Source organism: Callorhinus ursinus, unplaced genomic scaffold (assembly GCF_003265705.2).
Source record: "Callorhinus ursinus isolate GAN/ISIS: 27379988/994484 unplaced genomic scaffold, GSC_fseal_2.0 scaffold5, whole genome shotgun sequence".
NCBI classification, from domain to species: Eukaryota; Metazoa; Chordata; class Mammalia; order Carnivora; family Otariidae; genus Callorhinus; species Callorhinus ursinus.
Genome location: NW_027397067.1, coordinates 35,125,164 through 35,125,519, shown reverse-complemented (window position 1 = coordinate 35,125,519; position 356 = coordinate 35,125,164).

Sequence of the window (356 nt, the reverse complement as noted above, 5' to 3'; positions counted from 1 at the left end):
ATTTTGAGATACAGTTTCTTCTAACAGATCAAAATATACCCTAAATCACTAGTGTATGGCTTTGTTCTAGTCTCCTGCCTGATCACATTCTCTCCCTTTTTCCTTTTTTTTTTTCTTTTCTTAAATCTTCTTTCTTTTTTCAAACAACTTATCTTACCAAGTCCTTTTATAAAACCTTTTATAATTTTCATCTTTACAGTCATCTTCCATCCCTTCATTGTATCAACCCTTATTTTGTACATATATGTCTTTCTTCCTTTAAAATTTTAGGAGGCACTTTTTTCTAACAGACCAAAATACGCCCAAAATCTAGTGTGTGGCACTGATCTATGCACTAGCCTGATCATATTTGATCA